Source organism: Oncorhynchus keta, chromosome 8, assembly GCF_023373465.1.
Source record: "Oncorhynchus keta strain PuntledgeMale-10-30-2019 chromosome 8, Oket_V2, whole genome shotgun sequence".
In the NCBI taxonomy this organism is placed as follows: Eukaryota; Metazoa; Chordata; class Actinopteri; order Salmoniformes; family Salmonidae; genus Oncorhynchus; species Oncorhynchus keta.
This window is the reverse complement of record NC_068428.1, coordinates 1,627,917-1,634,345: the sequence shown is the minus strand read 5'-3', so window position 1 is coordinate 1,634,345 and position 6,429 is coordinate 1,627,917.

Below are 6,429 nucleotides of genomic sequence, written 5' to 3'. Positions count from 1 at the left end.
CACCTGGTAGGGCGACCTGTCAGGTAGGACGCAATCAAGCGTGGGCCGCGCCGAGAGATGCCCAACTCGGAGAGGGTGGAGAGGAGGATCTGGTGGTTCACAGTATCGAAGGCAGCCGATAGGTCTAGAAGGATGAGAGCAGAGGAGAGAGAGTTAGCTTTAGCAGTGCGGAGCGCCTCCGTGATACAGAGAAGAGCAGTCTCAGTTGAATGACTAGTCTTGAAACCTGACTGATTTGGATCAAGAAGGTCATTCTGAGAGAGATAGCGGTAGAGCTGGCCAAGGACGGCACGCTCAAGAGTTTTGGAGAGAAAAGAGAGAAGGGATACTGGTCTGTAGTTGTTGACATCGGAGGGATCGAGTGTAGGTTTTTTTCAGAAGGGGTGCAACTCTCGCTCTCTTGAAGACGGGAGGGACGTAGCCAGCGGTCAGGGATGAGTTGATGAGCGAGGTGAGGTAAGGGAGAAGGTCTCGAGGAAATGGTCTGGAGAAGAGAGGATAGGGTCAAGCGGGCAGGTTGTTGGGCGGCCGGCCGTCACAAGAAGCGAGATTTCATCTGGAGAGAGAGGGAGAAAGAGGTCAGAGCATAGGGTAGGGCAGTGTGAGCAGAACCAGCGGTGTCGTTTGACTTAGCAAACGAGGATCGGATGTCGTCGACCTTCTTTTCAAAATGGTTGACGAAGTCATCTGCAGAGAGGGAGGAGGATTCAGGAGGGAGGAGAAGGTGGCAAAGAGCTTCCTAGGGTTAGAGGCAGATGCTTGGAATTTAGAATGGTAGAAAGTGGCTTTAGCAGCAGAGACAGAGGAGGAAAATGTAGAGGGAGGGTGAAAGGATGCCAGGTCCGCAGGGAGGCGAGTTTTCTCCATTTCCGCTCGGCTGCCCGGAGCCCTGTTCTGTGAGCTCGCAATGAGTCGTCGAGCCACGGAGCGGGAGGGAGGACCGAGCCGGCCTGGAGGATAGGGGACATAGAGAGTCAAAGGATGCAGTAAGGGAGGAGAGGAGGGTTGAGGAGGCAGAATCAGGAGATAGGTTAGAGAAGGTTTGAGCAGAGGGAAGAGATGATAGGATGGAAGAGGAGAGAGTAGCGGGGAGAGAGAGAAGCGAAGGTTGGGACGGCGCGATACCATCCAGTAGGGGCAGTGTGGGAAGTGTTGGATGAGAGCGAGACGGAAAAGGATACAAGGTAGTGGTCGGAGACTTGGAGGGGAGTTGCAATGAGGTTAGTGGAAGAACAGCATCTAGTAAAGATGAGGTCAAGCGTATTGCCTGCCTTGTGAGTAGGGGGAAGGTGAGAGGGTGAGGTCAAAAGAGGAGAGGAGTGGAAAGAAGGAGGCAGAGAGGAATGAGTCAAAGGTAGACGTGGGGAGGTTAAAGTCGCCCAGAACTGTGAGAGGTGAGCCGTCCTCAGGAAAGGAGCTTATCAAGGCATCAAGCTCATTGATGAACTCTCCGAGGGAACCTGGAGGGCGATAAATGATAAGGATGTTAAGCTTGAAAGGGCTGGTAACTGTGACAGCATGGAATTCAAAGGAGGCGATAGACAGATGGGTAAGGGGAGAAAGAGAAAGACCACTTGGGAGAGATGAGGATCCCGGTGCCACCACCCCGCTGACCAGAAGCTCTCGGGGTGTGCGAGAACACGTGGGCGGACGAGGAGAGAGCAGTAGGAGTAGCAGTGTTATCTGTGGTGATCCATGTTTCCGTCAGTGCCAAGAAGTCAAGGGACTGGAGGGAGGCATAGGCTGAGATGAACTCTGCCTTGTTGGCCGCAGATCGGCAGTTCCAGAGGCTACCGGAGACCTGGAACTCCACGTGGTCGTCGAGCTGGGACCACCAGATTAGGGTGGTCGCGGCCGCTGCGGTGTGGAGCGTTTGTATGGTCTGTGCAGAGGAGAGAACAGGGATAGACAGACACATAGTTGACAGGCTACAGAAAAGGCTACGCTAATGCAAGGAGATTGGAATGACAAGTGGACTACACGTCTCGAATGTTCAGAAAGTTAAGCTTACGTAGCAAGAATCTTATTGACTAAAATGATTAAAAGATACATTACTGCTAAAGTAGGCTAACTGGCAGTAGCTGCGTTGTTGACACTACACTAATCAAGTCGTTCCGTTGAGTGTAATAGTTTCTACAGTGGTACTATTCGGGGCTAGCTGGCTAGCTAGTAGTGTTGTTTACGTTACGTTGCGTTAAAGAACGACAATAGCTGGCTAGCTAACCTAGGAAATCGCTATAGACTACACAATTATCTTTGAAACAAAGACGGCTATGTAGCTAGCTATGTAGCTAGCTACGATCAAACAAATCAAACCGTTGTACTGTAATGAAATGAAATGAAAATGTGATAATACCTGACCGGGTTGTTGAATTCGAAACAGTAGACGTTGGCTAGCTGTTAGCTGTTAGCTGTTGGCTAGCTAGCAGAGTCTCCTACGTTAAGGACGACAAATAGCTGGCTAGCGAACCTCAGTGAATTAAGATAATCACTCCAAGGCTACACACACTAAACTACACAATTATCTTGGAAACAAAGACAGCTATGTAGCTAGCTAACACTAGACTAGTCAAGTCGTTCAGTTGAGTGAATAGCACTACAGTGATGCTAATCTGTGTGCGTTAGCTAGCGTTGCTAGCTCCTGGGCGAATAGCAGTGAAGGCTACGTTAGGGGCGACGAAATACGATAATTATGCAATTATCTCTGATACAAGGACGGCTATGTGGCTAGCTAAGAATAATTGCTAAGATTAGCCAAATCAAATCAACCGTTGTACTATAATGAAATGTAATGAAAAGTTATACAACCTGCAGAGCGAAGTGCGAATGCGACCGCTCGCTCAACCCGGAACCGGAAATGGATCCCATGGCACTTATCGTAAGCGTAGGGGTGTTAACCCCGGTGTCCTGGCTAAATTCTGGCCCTCAAACCATCACGGTCACCTAATAATTCTGTAACGGTTCTCTTGTGGTGAAGGAGAGTCGAACCAAAATGCAGCGTGTAGATTGCGATCCATGTTTTAATAAACAAACGTAACATGAATCTAAATACAAAACACTACAAAAAACAATAAACGTAACAAAAACCGAAACAGCCTATACTTGTGTACACTAACACATAGACAGGAACAAGGACACTAAGGACAATCACCCACGACACACACAAAGAATATGGCTGCCTAAATATGGTTCCCAATCAGAGACAACGATAAACACCTGCCTCTGATTGAGAACCACTTCAGACAGCCATAGACTTAACTAGAACACCCCACTAAGCTACAATCCCAATACATACACACCACATACAAAAACCCATGTCACACCCTGGCCTGACCAAATAAGTGAAGATAAACACAAAATACTTCGACCAGGGCGTGACAAATTCCCAGTTTACAATTGGCCCATTCATCCCCCTACTCTCCCCTGTAACGATTCCCCAGGTCGTTGCTGCAAAGGAGAACGTGTTCTCAGTCAACTTACCTGGTAAAATAATGGATAAATAAAAATATTAAATGTGACTAATAACATTTCATTTGAAAGCCTGACTCACACAGTCTCCTCTGAACAGTTGATATTGAGATTAGTCTGTTACTTGAACTCTGTGAAGCATTTATTTGGGCTGCAATTTCTGAGGCTGGTAACTCTAATGAACATATCCTCTGCAGCAGAGGTAACTCTGGGTCTTTTCCTGTGGCGGTCCTCATGAGAGCCAGTTTCATAATAGAGTTTGATGGTTTTTGCAACTCCACTTGAATCTTTCAAAGATCGACTGACCTTCATGTCTTAAAGTAATGATGGACTGTGGTTTCTCTTTACTTATTTGAGCTGTTCTTCACATAATATGGACTTGTTCTTTTACCAAATAGGGCAATCTTCTATATAACACCCCTACCTTGTCACAACCCAATTTATAGGCTTCAATGCATTAAGGAGGAAAGAAATTCCACAAAATACATTTTAACAAGGCACACCTGTTAATTGAAATGCATTCCAGGTGACAACCTCATGAAGCTGGTTAAGAGAAGGGTGGCTACTTTGAAGAATCTCAAATATAAAATACACTTTTTTGTTTACTACATGATTCTATCTGTTATTTCACAGTTTTGATGTCTTCACTATCATTCTACAATGTAAAAAATAAAAAATAAAGAAAAACCCTTGAATGAGTAGTTGTGTCCAAACTTTTGAACTGTATGTAAATGTGATATTTCAATTTCTTTATATATATATATATATATATATATATATATATATATATATAAGATTTGCGAAAAAACATAATAAGGCTGTAATGTAACAGAATGTGAAAAAAGTCAAGGGGTCTGAATACTTTCCAAAGGCACTGTATGTAGCTTAAGAACCATGGTTCATGAAATCAATTTGCTAGTAACAGATGACATTCATATTCTGACTCTCTGAAACTCACTTAGATAATACATTTGATGATACAGTGGTAGCAAGGCATTGTTATAAGATCTACGTAAAATAAAGAAATGCCAAAGGTGGAGGTCTGGCCATTTATATTCAGAACCACATTCCTGTAAAGCTTAGAGAGGATCTCATGTTAAACACTGAAGTAATATGGCTACAGGTTCATCTGCCTCACCTAAAGCCCATTCTGGAGGGAAGCTGCTATAGACCAAGTGCTAACAGTCAGTATAGAGGAGTATAGAGGAGACCAAGGCGCAGCGTGATATGAATACATTCTTCTTTAAATAAATAAAGAACACTAAACAAACTAGCAAAACGACCGTGGTGCTATATAGACCGAGTGCTGACATGCAACTACACATAGACAATAACCCACAAAACCAAAATGGAAAATGGCAACCTAAATAGAATCCCCAATCAGAGACAACAATAAACAGCTGCCTCTGATTGGGAACCAATTCAGGCCACCATAGACCTACATTACCTAGACATACAAAAATCCTATAGATATACAAACACACATACCCACCCTCACATACCCACCCTCGTCACACCCTGACCTGACGAAAATAATACATAAAACATTAGATAACTAAGGTCAGGGCGTGACAGTCAGTATCTGGATAACGTGTGAAATTCTCGATAATGTGTTTTTTTTTCACCTTTATTTTACGAGGTAGGCCAGTTGAGAACAAGTTCTCATTTACAACTGCGACCTGACCAAGATAAAGCAAAGCAGTAAGACAAAAACAACAGTGTTACACATGGGATAAACAAACGTACACTCAATAACACAATAGAAAATCTGTATACAGTGTGTGTGCAAATGAAGTAAGGAGGTAAGGCAATAAAATTGTCCATAGTGGCAAAGTAATTTCAATTGAGCAATTAACACGAGTGTTAGATGAGGGTGTGCAAGTAGAAATACTGGTGTTCAAAAGAGCAGAAAAACACAAACAAATATGGGGATGAGGTAGGTAGTTGGTTGGATGGGCTATTTACAGATGGGCTGCGTACAACTGCAGCTATCGGTAAACTGCTCTGACAGCTGATGCTTAAAGTTAGGGAGAGGTGATATCAACAGAGGTACATTTTCTGGGTGATGTGTATTGATTGGCTTTCATCAGGCTGCCCACTCAAGAGAAAGTTTCAATCTGTAACTAGAGCTTGCATCTTGGTTCAGGTTATCAGTCAACCTATCAGGGTAGTTAAACAGCACAGGAATTAAATCATCAATGTGTATTGTTCACATCTTTACTAATGCTGCAGAACTTTGCTGGAAAGCATTATCCAAATCGGCTGTTGTGATCACAATATAGTAGCCATATCTAGGAAAACAAAAGTTACAAAAGCTCGGCCTAATATGGTGCATAAGAGGTCATTACAAGAAGTTTTGTAGTGATTCCTATGTTGTTGATGTAAATAATATTTGTTGGTCCGTGGTGTGTAATGAGAAGCAACGAGACTCTGCACTTCAAACATTTATGAAATTGCTAATCCCAGTTACTAATAAGCATGCACCCATTAAGAAAACGACTAAAAATGGTTAAATCCCCATGGATTGATGAGGAATTAAAAAACTGCATGATTGAGGGGGATGAGGCAAAATAAATGGTAAATAAGTCTGGCTGCACAACCGATTGTCAAACTTTACTGCAAATTGAGAAATCATGTGACAAAATTGAATAAAAATAATAAGAAACTACACTACGAAACAAAGATAAATGACATAAAGAATGATAGTAAAAAGCATTGGAGCACCTTAAATGAAATTTTGGCCAAAAAGGCAAACTCCACTAAACCATTCATTGAATCAGAAATGTGCCCTCAGGCCTGGAGGGAAGCAAAGTCATTCCCCTACCTAACATTAGTAAAGCCCCCTTTACTGGCTCAAATAGCCAACCAATCAGCCTGTTACCAACCCGTAGTAAACGGGAAAAAATTGTGTTTGACCAGATACAATGCAATTTTACAGAAAACAAATTTACAACAGACTTT